The sequence below is a fragment of the Halichoerus grypus genome, chromosome 5 (genome assembly GCF_964656455.1).
Source record: "Halichoerus grypus chromosome 5, mHalGry1.hap1.1, whole genome shotgun sequence".
Classification (NCBI taxonomy): Eukaryota; Metazoa; Chordata; class Mammalia; order Carnivora; family Phocidae; genus Halichoerus; species Halichoerus grypus.
Window position 1 is genome coordinate 163,208,988 of NC_135716.1, and position 19,140 is coordinate 163,228,127.

General features: G+C 43.6%; 1 protein-coding gene across 6 annotated transcripts in view; it reads right to left on the reverse strand.

Moving 5' to 3' along the window:
* ZBTB8A (zinc finger and BTB domain containing 8A) overlaps window positions 1-16,995 on the reverse strand; it is a 60,655-nt gene extending 43,660 nt beyond the window's left edge. For 3 of the 6 annotated variants that reach the window (XR_013448287.1, XM_078073470.1, XM_078073471.1), the window contains exons 1-2: window positions 16,578-16,733; window positions 5,318-5,421 (exon numbers count right to left, since the gene is read on the reverse strand). The gene's annotated coding sequence lies outside the window, so the exon portion shown is untranslated. Of the gene's footprint in view, window positions 1-5,317; window positions 5,422-15,633; window positions 15,750-16,577; window positions 16,735-16,936 lie in introns of those variants that run through there. The other 3 variants (XM_078073466.1, XM_078073467.1, XM_078073468.1) reach the window with 3 other exon arrangements.
* Between the last annotated feature and the right edge of the window lie 2,145 nt (window positions 16,996-19,140).

Consider the following 19,140-nt stretch of genomic DNA (forward strand, 5'->3'; position numbering starts at 1 on the left):
AAATGAGCATTTTTCTGGCACTAACTTCTAGGAGGAATTTGTTACATGAATCCTTATATGAGGATGCTAAATGTCATCAGAGAGAATATTTGAACTAATACAATAAACTTCCTAATTGGTCTCCTGGCCTTTTATCTTTCTCCCTTCAATCCACCCTGAAGTATGTTATCTTTCTGGATTCTGCTGCTTACAATTCTTTAATAGCTCCTTCCTGCCTACTGGATAAAGTCCCTATTTATATGACTGGATTTAATACTCTCTGGGACCCTGCTTCTGCCAATCTCTGCATGCTCATCTTCTACCACCTACCTCGCCTCCCGTCCTTAGGTACGATGCCAATTCCCGGGCACATGGTACCCTTCATGCCGCCAACCTTTTGTCCATGTTGTTCCTGTGCTATAGTAAAACCATCCTTCTCAATCTGAGAAGCTCTTGGGGCGCCTGGGTGGCTCAGTCGTTAAGCGTCTGCCTTCGGCTCAGGTCATGATCCCAGGGTCCTGGGATCGAGCCCCGCATCGGGCTCCCTGCTCCGCGGGAAGCCTGTTTCTCCCTCTCCCTCTCCCCCTGCTTGTGATCCTGCTCTCACTGTGTCTCTCTCTGTCAAATAAATAAATAAAATCTTTAAAAAAAAAAAAAAATCTGAGAAGCTCTTGCTTCTCCTTCAGAGTCAGCTCAAACAGCGCCTCCCTTGGGAAACTTTCCTTGACTTCCCTGGGCTAATGTTAGCTTCGATCTCCTACATACTGTACTATATACATGTACTTTGTGGCAATTGCTGGACTGCACCTGTCTATTTTAACATATGTTTCCCTGTGACACTGCAATATCCATATGAGTATAGACTACGTCTATGTGTAAGCCTGGCCTTAGTTTAATGTTTGGAATGTCGGAGGCACTCGATCAATATCCTCACCAGTGTCCTTACTGAACTAACAAAGGTTCTTTACGTGACTTTCCCTATATGTTGCCTCCAAAGTCAAGGACATCCTATAATGAATTTAATGAAAGCACTCCAATGCGAACTAATAATAGGCTTTAGTATCTTGTTCTTTGGAATTTGATCTTGACATGGGGCTCAAGCTGATGAGCTATCAGCCTTTCTCATGCCTCCACTATACTCTACATAACTTTACTGCGACATCTATAACACTAATTTGTGTATCTGTCTTTTCCTGTAAACTCTTTAAAGCCAGGTAGAGTCATACTCATTTTCTTTTTTTAATCTCTATTTTATGATAGAGTCTGGTCTATAACTTGCTCTCAATAAAAGCTTGTTGGTGATAAAATATGTCTATTTCAGTCTAAAACCTAGCATCTGAATAGAACATTCCAGTAAAGTCAACAACAGAACAAGGGTGACCACTAATACCACGATTACTTAACACTGTTCTAGAGGCATTAGCCAAGGCAATTAATTTGAGAAAGAAACTAGTAAAAGGACCGCTGGAAAGTAGGAGTTAAAATTATCATCATTTGCAGCTAATATGATTGTATACCTGGAAAATGCAAGAGATTCGACTGCAAAATGACCACAAACAAGAAGCGGGGGAAAAGAGGTTATAAAATGAGTATTAGAAATCAGTAACTTTTGGGCGCCTGGGTGGCTCAGTTGGTTAAGCGACTGCCTTCGGCTCAGGTCCTGATCCTGGAGTCCCGGGATCGAGTCCCGCATCGGGCTCCCTGCTCGGCAGGGAGTCTGCTTCTCCCTCTGACCCTCCTCCCTCTCATGCTCTCTGTCTCTCATTCTCTCTCTCTCAAATAAATAAATAAAATCTTTAAAAAAAAAAAAAAAAGAAATCAGTAACTTTCATATATACAAAAAAACCCACATTAGGTAAGAGATATAATGGAATAAAAGCCTCCCATTTACAATAGCACCAAAATTATAAAATACCTGGGAATAAATTTAACAAGAAGTGCATAAGACTCATATGAAGAAAACTAAGAGACATAAGAGGAGACTATGGAAAGCCAAGACTTTTGAATTAGAAAATTCAACATATTGGATGTCAGTTCTTCCTAAAATATGTTATAATAACATGACCATAATAAAAACACCAGCAGGTTATTTTAAGATCAATACAAGTTGCTGCTAAAGTTTTATGGAAAAATAAATAAACAAGAATGGCTAGTTGAATTATTAAAAAGGAAGAACAAAGAGAAGGAATTAGCACCCACATCTATTGAATTATACTTCCTCAGTAATTAAAACCGTGATGCTGGTGATAAAGAAAAAGGCCATGGAGTATATTTGAAAATCCAGACATATGCCCACTATTGGTGGGAATTTAATATATGATGAACCTGTAGTGAAAAAAATGAGCAGTTTAACAAGGGGCACTGAGGCAATTTTAGCTTTCCAGAAAAAAAAAATTAAGCTGGATTTACACTTCCTATTCTCATACCAGGATAAATTCCATATGGATCAAAGATTGAAGTGTGAACACAAAGCCATAGAAGTTCTAAGAGAAAATATGGGAGACTCTATAAACTCAGAGTGGGAAAGGCCTGGGGCTCAAAATGCAGAAGCCATAAAATAAAAGGCTGATACATTTGATTACAGAAAGATGAAACATAATCCTGCATGGCCAAAACATACCACAAGCAAAGGCAAAAGACATATGACAACGTGGCAAAAAAGTCTATCAGAGAAAAGGGTCACTCCACCGAGCTTCTAAGAAATTGGCAAGTCAAATAACAATAACCCTAAGACAATATGAGACAAGGGACAGTTCCCAGGAAAAGAAACACAAATGTCCCTTATCATATGAAAAGTATGTTTAACCTTGGTCATAAAAGTATAAACGCACATTAAAACCACAATTGATGTATCATTTTTCCCCTCTCAAGGTAGCAAAAAATCCAAAAATGTGATAATATTGATAAGAACGTGGGAAAACAGGGGCGCCTGGGTGGCTCAGTTGGTTGAGCATCTGACTCGTGATTTCCACTCAGGTCACAATCTCATGGGTTGTGAGATCGAGCCCCGCATGGGACTTCGCACTCAGTGGGGAATCTGCTTAGGATTCTCCCTCCCCTTCTGCCCCTCCCCCCACCCCTGTGCGCGCTCTCTCTCTTTCTCTAAAATAAATAAATAAATAAAACCTTAAAAAGAATGTGGGAAAACAGGTACCCTCAATCATTCCTGGTAGAAATATAAATTAGTATGACCCCACGGAGGTCAAATTGGCAACAGCTCTCAAAATTACGAATGAATATATTTTCTGACCAAGCAATTTCACTTCTGGGAGTTTATCCTACAGCTTCACTTGTACATGATCAGAATGATACACGTACATGGTTATTCACTAAAGAACTGTTTGTGATAGTGAAGGATCAGAAAAATGTCCATGAAGAGGGGATAGTTATATGGAAAGATAGCTATGATACATAGCTAAGTTTTTAAAAAAGCAAGGAATAGAGTGCATATATAGATATATCCATAGGGAAAAAAAATAAGCAGGAACTCTGAACCAGATTAACAAGAAACAGAACAGTGGCTTCGAGCTGGAAGTGAGATGGGCTCCGGGAGACAGGAAACAAGAATGGGATGGGGACTTCGCATGGTATACTTTTAAATATTTTGAGTTCCAAATAATAAAAATATATTCAAAAATAAAAATTTTTAAAGTTTGTCAAACAAGTGGGTACAATATTAATGAGTCTCACAGTTAGCCAGATCTAGGTTGTAATTAAAATATTTTGGAAGCTGCCAGAATAATGATATTCTGTGTCTTTACTTAGGTCAAGTTTCATGTGCTAAATGAACAAGCAACAAGTTAACATTCCATTATGCAAAGTCAAGAGACTGTATTTCTTGGGGGAGAGAAAGAGAGAAAAGGAACCCAGCCACTTCCAGGCAAATGAACAGCGACTCTATTTGCAACTGTCGGTCTGGTTAATGGCCTGAACGCCACGAGGATGGCAGGAATGGGAAGGAAGGAAAAGATGCAAAATACCTGAATGGGAAATAAATCCATGGGTCTTGATGGCTGATTGAAAAACCCTACTACATATGTTCAGAAAGCCTCACTGCAGTCACTCAGATATTTTGTAACTTATTTAATTTGCCAGAATGTACTACAGGGTACCACAATTTGTCATCGGCTGTGGAAGGCTAGAGAGCTATAAAGAGAACACGATGGGGACGCCTGGGTGGCTCAGTCAGTTAAGCGGCCGCCTTCGGCCCAGATCATGATCCCAGGGTCCTGGGATCGAGTCCCACATCGGGCTCCTTGCTCAGCAGGGAGCCTACTTCTCCCTCTCTCTCCCTCTGCTTGTGCTCTCTCTGTCAAATAAATAAAATCTTTAAAAAAAAGAAAAAGAAAAAAGAGAACACGACGATTTGTAAAGCTTAGGTGTTTGGTGGTATCACTAACAGAAATTAGGAAGTCAGGAGGAGAAACTGGTTTGGGGGAAAGGAATGGCTTTGGTTTTAAGTACATCATGTGTGAGGTGAGTGGGAAATCCGGTAGTAACGGCCACAGGGCCACTGGAAATGCTGATCTGAACTTCAGAGGGTAAGTCAGACCTGAAGACAGAGAAGTGGAAGATATCTGCCAAGAGAGATGGAGGGGCTCACCAGAAGCACGGGCTGAGATGAGAACCTAGAGGACTTCCCTCGACTGTGGAGCAAGATGGGGAAGAGAAGCCAGTGCTACAGAGACTCAGAGGGAGAATCAGGAGAGCATGGTGACCATTAGCCAAGCTGGGGAGTTTCAAGAAGCAGTGAAGGGATCAACCCAATGAGAAAAAGGGCCAGGAACAATAATAATAGTAGCAATATATATTGTCTTCTTTAATCTTCACACATGACAACCTATCGGGTAGGTGGTACTATTCTCCCCATTGGACAGAAAAGGGTATTAACCAAGACAGTGACTCCGAAGCTGCAGGACGTAATTGCTGAGCTATCCTCCTACACAACTGTCAGGGGACGCACTGGGAGATCTGACACTAGCTCTACCATTCCATTAGCTCTATGTCCACGGACTTTACCTTTACCTTTCTAGGCTTCATTTCCTTCTCTGCAAATTGAGGGGACTGGTCTAGATCATCTCTAGCTCTTATGTCATATGAATCTTTGATTAAGGTAGAATGGAAGAGATACATACACAAGAGAGGCAATGAATTAAAAATTTAGCAATAAGTGAACAGGGAGACCTGGCCAAGAAAATCAGAATGCTGAATGTTTTATACAGTAACTGTTCAAGCAATAAATCCATACTCTGATATGTAAAATCTTTAACTGCAAAACTCTACTTTCTATCTATATATTTAAGTTATATATAATATCAAGAATTAAAATGGCTCATACCTGAAAATTTACGAACGCTGCTCTTGAAACCCTGCTAAGTCAATTGAGTGGAGTAAAAAAGGGAAGATTCCAAGTCAAACACACTCTGCATGTGAAGGATTGTCCTGTAGAGAGAGCAAATAGCTATTTATAATGTACTTTTGTAATGAGAGACAGAAACATCTGCTAAGGTACTTAATAGCTACTTATTTAAATAAACCACACGGCAGCACTAATCAGGTATCACTTTTTAGCAGGTAAAAATAGATAATCAGCACAGATGATGAATTAACAGAAATAAATAGATTTGCTTATTTTTAACTGAAACCTTAATAGGAAAATCTGCAAGAAGTGATTTCTGGTATTAAAATGGATTACGGCAAATTGCAAGCAGACATACTTTTTAACTCTGACAATAAAATAAACTTAAGAGAACAGCTCTTCAAAGGCAGACCAGCAGATGAGGTACCACAAAAGCAACACGTCTTATCACCCTTTTCTCGCAAGTTGCATTAATATGATTTGCAAGAAAACCAAACAGAAGAACTTGAAAGATTCAACTTGAAAAATTCAGTATTTCTTGGGCGCCTGGGTGGCTCAGTTGATTAAGCGACTGCCTTCGGCTCAGGTCATGATCCTGGAGTCCCTGGATCGAGTCCCGCATCGGGCTCCCTGCTCTGCAGGGAGTCTGCTTCTCCCTCTGACCCTCCCCCCTCTCATGTGCTCTCTCTCATTCTCTCTCTCTCAAATAAATAAATAAAATCTTTAAAAAAAAAAAAAAAAAAAGAAAAATTCAGGATTTCTTAAAAACTGCACGGTTGCAGGAAGTGGGGGAAAAAAAAAATCCTACCGCATATGTTCAGAAAGCCCTACCGTAGTCACCCAGATCTTTTATAACTTCCTCAATTTGCCAGATTGGACCAGAGTGGGCCACAATTTGTAATACCAGCTGTAACAACTCATTAACAATTTTTCAGTTTTTACTCTATTCCAAAACTTTTTAATTGCCAAAAAAAAAAAAAAAAAAAAAAATCCGTTTGACTATTTTCTTCGTTGACCATGAAGTGGTATTAATCAAAAAGAGTGTGAGGCTTTATGTCCACAGGCGGTGGGAAATGAATTTGATGCCTTTTAAACCAATCAATTAAGCTAAGAAGTCTCACCAAAAATTTCTTGGCTAACGTAATGGAATCACTTTTTAAGATAATATGTATTTTTTTTTTTCTGATTATAAAAGTATTATATACTTACAGAAAATTTAGAAAATACAGGCAAGGAGAAAGAAGAAAGCAAACAAATAATTTTTAAATGAGTATCCTGAAAACACCACCAGAGAAAGGAGAGCTGTTCAAATATATTTAAACTAGTAAAATGATTGCATCAACTACCCACTCGTGAGGAGGTCTGGATTCTGGCAACTTAAATTATTCAAAACATTGCTGCCTAGAGGCTTACAACAATTTTTGAGCAGAAAACTGTAATTGGGGGAATAAAATTAATAATTTTTGAAATTTTTATTTGTCTCAGAGAGAAAGCACAAGCAGGGGGAGCAGCAGAGGGAGAGGGAGAAGCAGGCTCCCCGCTGAGCAGGGAGCCCGATGTGGGACTCGATCCCAGGACCCTGGGATCATGACCTGAGCCGAAGGCAGCCGCTTAACCGACTGAGCCACCCAGGCGTCCCAAAAATTAATAATTTTTGAGAACAACTCCTTGTGACACTAAAAGCTCATCTATCACCTAGCCCCAGTGAGCTAGGAGGGCACTCAGGAAAGGGTACTTACTGTGAGAGCTTTAGCCTTACTACTTCAACAATGGTACTTAGCAGCACACTAACTAGTACTGGGGTCCGTATAGTGGCAGGCAAACGTTCTGTGGCTTTTTTAGAAAACTGATTTCTGAACATAGTCTGTGCCCCAAGTAGTTTTTACATACTGTTGACATGTCATTTTTAGGGATAACCACCGCCTTCTACCCTAGCAGATATTTTTAAAAAACAAAAATTTTTTAAGTAGGTTCCGCACCCAACACGGGGCTTGAACTCACCACCCTGAGATCAAGAGTCACATGCTTGCTGTACTGACTGAGCCAGCCAGGCGCCCCTACCCTAGCAGATGGTTGTTGGTGTATTAACCTTCAGCATCCTTTCTAAATTTCTTTTGGAAAATTTAAAAATACATTTCCCAGACTCCTTTACGGTTAAGTTTCCCCATGTGAAATAGGGTCCATCCATCAGATGTTCTTCTGTGAGATTTGAGAGACCGAAAGGAGGCGGGGACCATCTTTCTGCTGCTTAGGCATTAATGCTGGCCAGTACATTTATGGAAACACTGCATTTTCCTGTAGCAGCCTTTCAGGGTCCAGAGCTTCATGGCTGTTCAGAGACAAGTGTGGTGGAGACAACCATCCCCAGTTGGTGGGTGTTGAGGGGCAGTTTCGGGGAAGCAATTTCTTGACCCTTGAACTGCACTAGCGATGTCATCTGGAACACAGCCGTACCAGTGGTGGCCTCCTGATCCCCTCCCCTGGGGGCCCTGTTTGGCAGTCTGGTTCTGGGAATGATTTCTGCAGGCCCAGCCTGGAGCCCATTCCTCCTGGCCTTTCCAGTGATTTTGTAAGCACTCAATTCCCTTTAGTAAACGAATGAAAACACTAGAGTGGTGTCTTCTTCCTGCAAGCAGGCCCAGATGACATATTAATACACCAGCTGCCTCAAAATTTAAGCAGATGGGTGAGTAGTCTGTCTGTGAGCAACAGGACTGGTCAGTGTGGGGGGGGGCACAGGCTCTGGAATCACACTGTCCAGGTGCCAATTCTGGCTCTGCCACACGCTAACTAGGTAACACGGGAAGTTAACCTAGAGCCTCAGTTTCTCCATCTGTAAAATGGAGTAACAGAAATACCTTCTAGAACTACAAGACAGGGTAAAGGAGAAAATCATTTAAGTAAAGTGCTTACAACAGTGCCTGGCTTATAACAAGCTCTTGATAGATGTTAGTTATTATTATGGTAATCACTATTATTAATTACACAGACCACTTTAAAACACTTCTTTCTTTATTTTTTTAATATTTTATTTATTTATTTGACAGAGAGAGACACAGCGAGAGAGGGAACACAAGCAGGCGGAGTGGGAGAGGGAGAAGCAGGCTTCCCGCTGAGCAGGGAGCCCAATGCCGGGCTCGATCCCAGGACCCTGAGATCATGACCTGAGCCGAAGGCAGACGCTTAACGACTGAGCCACCCAGGCGCCCCTAAAACACTTCTTTAACTGAGTAGAAAACGTAAACATTTTATAATTTTACTACCACACATATTCTTGTAGGCTGTAAAATGCTAACTTATACAAAGGTGGACGCAGAAGAAAATGTGACCGGGTCCATCATATTCGTGTGCTGAGAGAGAGTGATCTTTTCAAAACCACAGTGTACGTGAAGATTGCAAAGCTCCATTCTAGCTGGCCAACTAGTTTAGGTTACTCTAACTAGCTATTGTAGACCTCACCCTAAGGAAGAGTTTTTCTGTAGAAACAATTGTTGCCATATTCCCATTTCAAACACTACCTCATTAATTATGCTCTAGGAACCAGGGTGTTTGCCATTCAGATTTTTTTTTTCAGCTTCATTAAGATATAATTGACAAAACAGTAAGATATTTAAAGTGTACATCATGATGATCTGATATACATATATACTATGAAACGAGTCCCTCCCTCTAATTAATACATCTGTCACCTCACTCACATATTTATCATTGGTTTTTGGGTTTGGTGTGGTTTTTTGTTGTTTGTTTGTTTGTTTGTTTTTGTAAGAACATTTAAGTTGTACTCTCTTAGAAAATTTCAAGTATACAACTTGAAATTTAGTGTTATCACTATAGTGTTATCAACTATAGTCACCATGTTATACATTAGATCCTCAGACTTCATTCACTTTATAGCTGAAAGTTCGTGCCCTTTTACCAACCTCTCCCTATTTCCTCCACCCTCCAGCCCCTCACAACCACTTTTCTAGTTGGTTTCTATGAGTTTCACTTTGTTTTTGAGATTCCACATATAAGTGATAACATGTATTATCTATCTGTCTTTCTCTATCTGGCTTATTTGACTTAGCATGCCCTAGGGTCCGTCTATGTTGTTGCAAATGACAGGATTTCTTTCTTCTTCATTGCTAAATATCTACATCTCTTTCACATCTTCTTTACCCATCCATCCCTCAAACAGACACATAGGCTGTTCTGTTACTCAGATTTTTTTCAATGTTAAGGGGAGCCTGGGTGGCTCAGTTGGTTAAGCTTCTGACTCTTGGTTTCAGCTCAGGTCGTGATCTCAGGGTCCTGAGATGGATCCCCATGTTGGGCTCCGTGCTCAGCAGGGAGTCTGCTTGGGATTCTCTCTCTCTCTCTCTCCCCCTCTGCCCCTCCTATTCGTGCATGAGCTCTCTCTCTCTCTCAAATAAATAAATAAATCTTTAAAAAAAAAAAATGTTATCACAGAGGAGATTTCATGAGAATAGGATCTGTATTCTCCATAAGATTTGCAATCTGAAAGTTAAAATTTTAGGGGCGCCTGGGTGGCTCAGTCGTTAAGCGTCTGCCTTCGGCTCAGGTCATGATCCCAGGGTCCTGGGATCGAGCCCTGCGGCGGGCTCTCTGCTCAACAGGAAGCCTGCTTCTCCCTCTCCCACTCCCCCTACTTGTGTTCCCTCTCTCACTGTGTTTCTCTCTGTCAAAAAATAAATAAAATCTTAAAAAAAAAAAGTCAAAATTTTAGTGTTTAGGTTTAGGATACTATTCTAATGTACATATTAAGAAGGTCTTAAATAAAATTATGGCCTTGTTTGGTTTGCGGGTATCTTCTGATGACGGAAAATACATTGTAGATTTTGAAATAAAGCTTCCCCCAAATATTCTGAAACCGTAAGAACCTTATATTGCACCTTATCCAACAGAACCAGTGAGACAGAGGGAACTGAAGTGGATACAAAGGTGTTTGGCGTACCCTCGATGGCTCAGATGCTAAGAGCCAAGCACTCAACAGCAGTGGAGGCTTTCTGAAGGGTTAGAAAAACAATGGGGGGGCGCCTGGGTGGCTCAGTCGTTAAGCGGCTGTCTTCAGCTCAGGTCATGATCCCAGGGTCCTGGGATCGAGCCCCGCATCAGGCTCCCTGCTCAGCGGGAAGCCTACTTCTCCCTCTCCCACTCCCCCTGCTTGTGTTCCCTCTCTCGCTGTCTCTCTCAAATAAATAAATAAAATCTTAAAAAAAAAAAAAAAAAAAAAACAATGGAAAGAGAGCAACTTCAACCTTTGATTCAATGATTACTTTTACACTGTTCTGAACGCCATATAGCTACATATGTTGCATTTTCCTATCTTTTAAAGCAAAAATCTTTTATTCTATTTTTATGAGAAGGGCAGATATTCAAAAAAAGGAGAAATGTGTTCATTTAATACATAATTATCGAGCACCAACTCTGTGCCAGGCTCTCTCTGGCTCTGGGAAAAGTCAGTGCTCTGGAACACCTCAGTGTCTGTAAGGAGAGAGAGTCAGAGAAAGAGAGAGATGGAGAGGAAGAAAGAAGCTTTTAAACCAAGTTACACTACAATGAAGAAAATACTCCTAGCATAAGGGAACTCTGAAACCAAGGAAGCAAATGACTGTGTCTAGAAGTGTCTAGAAGTGTCCAGAAGTTCCCAAAGGCAGTAACAGTTGAATGGATCTTGAAGTATGAGTAAAAGTTCATTCAGGAAACAGAGGACAAAGGGCATTGTAGATACAGCACCAAGGCAAAGGCACAAGGAGGTTTCAAACAGCATGCCTTCTTCAGGGATGATAAAAATTTTGCTGTGGCTAGAGACATGGGGCCTGTGGAGGGATAGTGGAAGATAAAAGGAGAAAAAAGTATTTAGGCACCAGATCCCGAAGCCCCTCCACTAAGCGGGTTTGGGGCACTTTTGCAGGATTTTAAGAAAAGTGACATCATTATAGATCTACTGGTGACTGTGTGACTTAGCCAAGTTACTTAATTCTGCGCATCAGTTTCTTCTTTGTAAAATGAGGATACTGACTGTTAAGAGGCTCTAAGGAAGTCTGTTAAGAGGATTAAATAAGATAATAGCTAAGATAAGTAAGATTAATAGCAATAAGAAATAAATTAAGACAAATAGCAATAAGCACATAAAGAGACGTTTAACATCATTGGTCATTAGGGAAATGCAAATCAAAATCACAGTAAGATACCACTTCACATTCATTAGGATCGCTAGGATAAACACACACACACACACAAACACACAAGTGTTGGCCAGGATCTGGACAAATCACAACCTTCATACACTGCTGGTGGGAATGTGAAATGATGCAACCATTTTGGAAAACAGTCTGGCAGTTCCGCAAATGATTAAACATAGTTACCAGGGGACCCTGCAATTCCACGCCCAGGTATATATATCCAAGAGAAATGAAAATATACGTCCCCACAGAAATCTGGATACAAACATTTGTAGCAGCATTATTCGTAATAGCTAAAAGATGGAAACAACCCAAATGTCCATCAACGGGAAAATGGAACATCCATATGATAGGATGTTATTTAGCCTTGAAAAGGACTAAAGTACTGATACATGCTACAACATGGATGAACTCTGAAAACATTCCACTAAGTGAAAGAAGCCAATCACAAAACACCACATACTATATGACTCAATTCATATGAAAGTCCAGAATAGGAAGATCTATAGAAATAGAGAGTAGATACTTGGTTGCCTGGGGCTGGGAGGAGGGGCTGTAGGGAGAGGGCTGAGATGAGAGGCCTGATAGCTAAAGTGTTTCCTTTTGAGGTGATGAAAATGCTCTAAAATTGACTGTGGTGACAGTTGTACGTATCTACGAATAGACTAAAAACCACTGAATTTTACACTTTAAATAGGTGAATTGTATGGTATACGAATTGTATTTCAATAAAGCTATTAAAAAACAGTTATATAATCCAGTGATTCCACTCCTAGATATATACGCAAGATCAATGCAAACACGTCTCCAAAAAAACTTGTACACAGATGTTCACAGAGGCATTATTCACAATAGCCCAAACAGAAACAACTCAAATGTCTATCAGCTGGTGAATAGTAAGCAAAATGTGACACATCCATACAACTGAACGTTATTCAGCCATGAGCAGGAACGAAGGACTGATACTTGCTAGAACATGGGTGAACATTAAAAACCTCCAGCTACGTGAAAGGAGCTAGTTACAGAAGACCATAGATTTTATGATAGTATTTAAATGAAATGTCCACCATGGGCAGATGATAGAGACAGAGTAGGTTAGTGGTTGTCACGGGTGTAGGGAGATGCAGGAATGGGGAATGACTGCTAATGGGTACGAGGCTTCTTTATACTATGGTGAAAATGTTCTCAAATTAGAGGGTGGCGATGGTCGTGCAACTCTACGAATACACTAAAAAAACAGTGAATTGTACACTTTATTTTTTTTTTAAAGACATGGAAGAATCTTTTTTTTTTTAAGATTTTATTTATTTATTTGTCAGAGAAAGAGAGCGCGCACAGTCAGGGGGAGCAGCAGGCAGAGGGAGAAGCAGGCTCCCCGCCGAGCAAGGAGCCCGACGAGGGACTCGATCCCAGGACCCTGGGGTCATGACCTGAGCCAAAGGCAGATGCTTAACCAACTGAGCCATCCCGGCGTCCCTACACTTTAAGATTTTATTTATTAATTTATTTGAGAGAGAGAGCAAGCAAGTGTGCAAGACTCTGGGGAGGGGGGGTAAAGGCAGAGGGGGAGGGAGAAGGAGAGAATCTCAAGCAGACTCCACGCTGAGTACAGAGCCCCAAGCAGGGCTCAATCCCATGACCCTGAAATCATGACCTGAGCCGAAACCAAGAGTCAGACATTGAACTGACTGAGCCACCCAGGCGCCCTCTGAATTTACTTTAAAAGGGTGAATTTTATGACACGTGAGTTATATCTCAATGAAAATAGCTAATATTTGAATGTTCACTTGGTGCTGTGCTCAACACTGTACACTCATCTCATTGTGGTCCTCACAACAGCCTCACGAAGGAAGAGCTGCTGCGATCCACACCATATGAAGAAACTGACCCATAGGGAAATTTTTCAAAAATTTTCCAAAATTGCACAGGAGCAAGTGAACAGAGACTGGAATTCTGGCTGACTGACCCCAAACCGGCACCCCTGAGTCTTGCACTCTTCTTCTGACCATAGCGTGTGCACAATGCCTGGCATGCAACTAGGGCTCAATAAATATTAGGTATTATTGTTAACGATGATCCAATCTGCATACCCAGACAAAAACTTGAAACAGCATGGAGGGAGAGAAACGGGTGGGAAAGGCAGGGCCAGAGAGACCAATTTCAAGCTTAATGTAATTGTCAAAGCAAGAAATGGTGAGGCGCTGAACTAGGACAAGCAGCAGAGCTGTAGGAAGGAGCAGAAACAGGGCCTTCTACAAAAAAACAGGAATTGTCCTGTAAGTTGGGTTCATTTACAACATGGTAATATTTACATCCACAGGACATTAACATAACCTACGTTCACAAGAGTACTCAAGTCATTAAGAAAGGTTTAAGTCGGGGCGCCTGGGTGGCTCAGTAGGTTAAGCGTCTGACTCTTGATTTCAGCTCAGGTCATGATCTCAGAGTTGTGAGATCGAGCCTGGGTAGGCTCCATGCCGGGCGTGGAGCCTGCTTGGGATTCTTTTTCTCTCTCTCCCTCTGCCCCTCCCTACCCTCTCTAAAAATAAAAAACAAATTTAAAAAAAGACTGTGGGCTCCAATGCCATCTCTTTTAAGATATATAGTCATTAAACTAGAATTTAGTATGTCCCATCAGGGTCACCAAAACCATCTCATTAGCTTCCTTAGCAAAAATCCCCGAGTCATAAAGAACTAGAGCTAACTAGCATGGTAACTGTATTCCTTTTTGGATGAACATCTTTGAACCCTGGAAAGATTTAGAATTAAGTATAAAAACGTTTAAGAGAATTGAAACCATAGCTGGGACAAGTCTCATTGAGAAGTTGGCATTTAAGTAAAGTCCAAAGGAAGTGAGTAGTCATGTGGTATCTAGGGGAAGAGTGTTCCAGGAAGATGGAACGGTAAAGGCTCTAAGGTAGAGCAGGCTAGGAGGCCTGGAGGAGCGTCAAGGAGGGCAGACCATGCAGCAGGTAGGAGGACATCATAGGACCAGCTTTTATAAGGCCTTGTCTTTTAAAATGAGTAAGATGGGAACCACTGAAAATGGGGAGGCACTGACCATTTTTGAGCAAAGAAGTGACAAAAACTTCCCTCGAGGGGATCAAAAAAACTTACATCAAATCCTTTAAATATTATAAACATGTAATTATGTCACTGAAAGGGTTAAGTCTATTTAACAGAAACCCAGTTTCAAATAGAAAATAAGACTTAAGTTATAAAGGATGAATCAAGTATCACCGGGTCAGAAATTTACATGGTCTGGAAGGAGCCCAGGTACTCCAGATGCTTCCTGCTGACATCTTGTAGTCTAACCCACACGTGCCCATTTGGCCAAGGGTTGCAGGTTAGATTCTCACTTCGAATTTACCGGTGGTGTGGCCTGGGAGGTTCCCAGGAATAAAAATCTCTGATCCCTGGTTATCAGCCAAGAGCTCTTGCTCCAGGGGTCCTACAAACCCACCCACACTTGAGGCTTGGGGAAGGTGGGACTAGAGACGAAGTTTGAGCCTTAGCTCTCCTGTTGAGGATTTCGGACTTTTTTTCCGATAAAGATCAATGAAGGTTTTTAGAGCAGGAAAGCAAAGTGACCGACTTGCTTTGCAGAAGACTCTGGAGGTGCCTTTAGGAGGGAATGAAGAACAAGAACAGGAGGCAAGGGCGTTGGAAGACTGCCATCGTTCACCTTCTGGTTTAACGCTTACATTCTGCACTTAATGCATTTCCTCATCTGGAAAGTAGAATAACCATCGACCTGACTGGGTGGCTGTTTTATGTGAAATTAAGTGAAATAATTCATATAGGTGAAGGCACTCCATTTACTAAATAAACTTCCGCAAACAGAAACGTTTATTGAGAATAGAATACTGCCGTGCGTAGTTAAAAGCCCACTAGGTGGGAATCTACTGCTTCCAAAGACATCTTAAACGAAAACGAACACAATGTTTTATATCAATTATATCTCTCTTTAAAAAAAAAAAAAAAAAAAGGAGAGAGAGGAGGAAAGAAAACCTAACACGTCTTGGAAAGATGTGGAGTCTGGCTACTGGCACAATCAATGCGAAATAAGCGCATTGGAAGGGGAAGGGGCCAAACCGCTAACTAACTTACAAAAGAGGCAGTCTACACGGATAGAAGGTGCGTTTGTGCGGTTCCGTCATAAACCAAAAATTATGGCTCAATCTGTGGTAGGTGTAGCAAGTCTGCCTTCGGTTCTATGCCCGGATCTGTTGCATCACGATATAAAACCAAAGGATGGAGGATGGAGGAGAAAGTCGGACTACTGCCCAGGAAGCCACCTTCCCGAGGCAGCGCCCGGGGCGCCGGGGAGCAGCGCCGGGACCCCGGCCCCCCGCCCCCCCGCCGCCCCGTTGGGCTGGCCGCCCGTCACCGCCGCGCAGCCCGAGCCCGGCCGGCCGCCGACCCTCCGGCAGTCCGCGGCGCCCGACGGCTCCACACACGCCGGGCACCGTCCCCGCGCCGCCTTCCCGCCGCCACCGCCGCCGCCAGGAGGCTCCGCGCGCCTTCCCGCCTTTCCCCGCGCCGCGGTCGGGCCGGGCCGGGCCGGGCGGGCGGCGAGGCGGGCGCGGGCGGCGACGGCGCGGCCATTGTCCCGCAGCCCCTCCCGGGCGCGCAGGAGGGGCTGGCCGGGCGGGGCGGCGGGCGGCCGCGGGGAGGGCCGGCCGCGGGGTCCCGAGCCGGTGCGCCCCGGCGCCGCCCGCCTGTCCCCGCGGGCCGCCGCCCCGAGGCCGGGACCCCGCCGCCAGCCGCCCGCCGCCCGCGCCGCCTTTGTGACCGTCCCCAGCCCCTCGGAGCCGGCGCGCCGCCGCCGCCGCCGCCGCCTCTGCGCCCGGGGCTGCAAATGGCGCCCGGCCGGCTCTGCGCCTCCCGCCGCTTCCCCGGCCCGGGGGACGTCTGGGGGCGCCGCGTCCGGGCCGCATCCCGCCGCCGCCGCCGCCCGCCGCCAGCCCTCCGCCCGCAGCGAGGCTCGCGGCCCGTCCCGGCAGCCCCGACGCCCCGCCCGCCCTCCGCCCGCGCCGCGCGCAGCCACTTACCGCGGGCCGCGGCGCACCGGCGGGTCGCGCGCGCGGGCTCGGGGACGATTCCTGGTCCTCGGCAGGGGAAATACCCACTTTCGAAGCCGCTCCTTTGCGCCCTAAAACAAGTAGCCCCAACGTGAGAGAAACAAAAGGTATTTGCTGACGTGGGCGTTGGACAGAAACGCCCGAGGGCTGGGGACACAATTAAAGGGGCAACGCACAGATTTCAGGCACCAACCAGCAGCTTCGCCCACTCCCCCTGCCCTTGCCTACACCCCGCTGCACCCTCCAGAGGCTCCGGGGTGCCCAGGTCCCCTGGCAGTTGACCACGGAATCATTATAGTCAGGAGCTTAAATTTAAAATTGTACTTTACGTTGGGAAAGGCGCCTCCGCAGGGCAGAAGGGCTGGATTTCTAGGATCTGGGGAATTTGGTTTAGGAAAGAGGGAGGGACTTAGGCGTGCCCACAATTACTGTATAAGTACATGTGACATTATTGTACTTAAGTTTAGCAACGTCAAATGTAAGCGATTTCACAGAATTCTTCCCTTTATTGAAGCACTTGTTTTGGTTGGGGATAACCTTTTCTAAACCTCTACAGGTCACAAGCATTCTATTTGAAGAGGAAAACCCAGAGAGTCTGAGATAAGAGAAAGTAATTCTTGCTTAAGTTCAGAGAAAATATAAAACTAGTAAAAATGGCAGGTTTTGTGTTTACGAATACAAAAATTCATTGTACATCGACTTTCTTTTGACATATTTATGACCCTAAGTGCAAACAGGTTATATATTTTCTAAAATCTTAAATCACTGAATTTTCACTGCAACTACAGAAACGTGAATTCTATAAATTAGTTTCTAGTTCCTTATGTTGGGTCAGGTACTGAAAAGCACTGTGATGTAATAAAACTGGGGGGGGAAATGTCAAAACCTTTCATTTTTCTATGGCTTCCTCTTCTATGTCATACTCAGTCAAATTGGACAAAGCTCATTGTTTTGGTTCCATCAACAATTAGCTATGCATTTTGAGGATCGGATGTCCTAGGAGAGGGATACAAAATATTCACAACGATCTCTTAATGTCACTTCCTTGTTACTGTAAAGTGTTTTGCTATTTAGCTGCATTCCTTCACATTCTGAACAGGTAAATGGAAACATGTTTGAAAACCACTAAGTATCAGGAGGGTTGGATGTATTCAAGCTACTCTGCAAGCATCCCCATTGAGAATTCTCCCAGAAAGACCTGGGCATTGTTATAGCGCAAGGTTTTATTTCAGCCTCAGTTAATTAAAACATGCAAAAGAGTTCTACAAACTTGTTCCCCAGGAGAGCACATCAGATCGGTGATAAACACTTTGTTGCAAGGAAGAAGTAATAGGAGTTTTTCCTCCTCACCTTCCCCCTCCTAGCTTCTGAAACTCACTTGTATATTTGGAGAATCCTAACCTTGTGATTAATCGCTGGCAGGTAGAATCTGCCTTCTAATAGAATCTGGAAATGCCAGTGACTTGCTTTCCCAGAATCCCCACTGCTAGGACAGTGCCCATGCTCCACACTTTGATAATCAGATGCACACACCAGGGACTTTGAAGAGGGAACTATGAGACCAAGAAGGAGGAACCTCAAAGAAACTTTTCTTGCAGTGGTGACAGCTACAGCAAGATCGTATCTCCAGGCGCCATCGTGGGAGGGCTGTTGGTGGTAGCAGCATCCACTGTCCAGGGCTGGGGCTCGGTGGTGGCAGCTATCACGTCTCTGCTGAGAGCCCTGTCGGTATCCTCACCAGACCAGCTCTGTGCTATGACTTGGCTGTTGTCTCTGCCTGCTTAGCAGAGGCTCCAACCCCTGTGCTCTCCTCTTTCTGGGATTCTGTGAACCTTTCATACATCCATTTCTGCTTAAATCAGCCATGGCCAGTCTCTGTGCAACTGAGAACCCTGACCAGTACAAAATGTTAAGAGGGCATCTGGACATACGGTGTGGAGCTTAACAGATAGAATTGTTAGAGATAAAATGTTGTCACTGATGTCCTATGGAGGGGAATTAGAACCATGGGTATGGATAGAGAATACAAAGTGAGAAGAGAAGAAGGCTTAGAACCGAGCTGCCGCCACTTCATCACCCAGTGGCTGGTTGGAGGAAGGTGAAATTGCAAATGACACCGAGAAGCAACTAGAGAGGAAGGAAGTGGCCTGGGATGCCACCTAGGTGGTGTCAGAGAAACTAGGAGAAGAGTGACTCCAAAAGGAAGAACTGGACAATAGTGTTAAATACTTCTCTTGATAGGCTAAGAGAAAGTGTCTATTAGATTTAACAACTCGGAGATGATTGACTTCAGAAGACTTAACCTTGAAAGAAAGGAGCAAAATCCAGATTAGAGGAATAAGTAGGGGATAAAGAAACAGAGGTAATGAGAAGAAACGACTTTTTTTTTTTTTTTTTTTTTTTAAGATTTAACTCATTCATTTGAGAGAGAGAGAGAGCAAGCACAAAGGGCAGAGGGAGAGAGAGAAGCAGACTCCCCGCTGAGCCGGGAGCCCGACTCATGGCCAGGACCCTGGGATCGTGACCTGAGCCG